General features: G+C 52.4%; 2 non-coding genes across 2 annotated transcripts; both read right to left on the bottom strand.

The window, feature by feature from the left end:
- On the bottom strand, window positions 1–71 carry trnak-uuu (transfer RNA lysine (anticodon UUU)). Its single transcript has one exon. It is a non-coding gene; the product is annotated as a tRNA-Lys (tRNA).
- Window positions 72–261: 190 nt separating this feature from the next.
- Window positions 262–343, bottom strand: trnas-uga (transfer RNA serine (anticodon UGA)). Its single transcript has one exon. It is a non-coding gene; the product is annotated as a tRNA-Ser (tRNA).
- Between the last annotated feature and the right edge of the window lie 230 nt (window positions 344–573).

Genomic DNA, 573 nt, shown 5'->3' with positions numbered 1-573 from the left:
CCCGAACAGGGACTTGAACCCTGGACCCTCAGATTAAAAGTCTGATGCTCTACCGACTGAGCTATCCGGGCTCTTGTGCAGTGCAGGCATCTTACGTTTTATATAACAGCAGTTTTCCCACAAGCCTCCCAGAAGAAACTCATTTGCCACACGCGCGCGCTATGGGATGAAAACCACAAGCAATTTTGGCAGATAGAAAAAAAGTACCAAGGCCTTAGAAGGCACAATTATCTTCACAGACAGCGGTACAGCAAACTCCAACGTAGTTGGCAGGGTTCGGACCTGCGCGGGGAGACTCCTATGGATTTCAAGTCCATCGCCTTAACCTCTCGGCCACGACTACGCCTGGCTGTAGCCTGCCTGCTCTCTTGTCTGGTGGTGATCAGCCCAGGCCAAGCTTCAAAGACAAAATCCAGCTGAAGGATGAGGTGGAAAAAAGGGTTCAGCCGTCCCCATTGCTCAATGGCAAAGGGATGCCGCGACCCGGATTCGAACCTGGGTTGCTGCTGCCACAACGCAGAGTACTAACCACTATATGATCACGGCGTGCCACTGGCTCATCCGTGACGACTA

Source organism: Sinocyclocheilus rhinocerous, unplaced genomic scaffold (assembly GCF_001515625.1).
Source record: "Sinocyclocheilus rhinocerous isolate Xijiao unplaced genomic scaffold, SAMN03320098_v1.1 scaffold17598, whole genome shotgun sequence".
In the NCBI taxonomy this organism is placed as follows: domain Eukaryota; kingdom Metazoa; phylum Chordata; class Actinopteri; order Cypriniformes; family Cyprinidae; genus Sinocyclocheilus; species Sinocyclocheilus rhinocerous.
The sequence above is the reverse complement of the archived record's forward strand: the minus strand, read 5'-3'. Positions and strand labels throughout refer to the sequence as shown.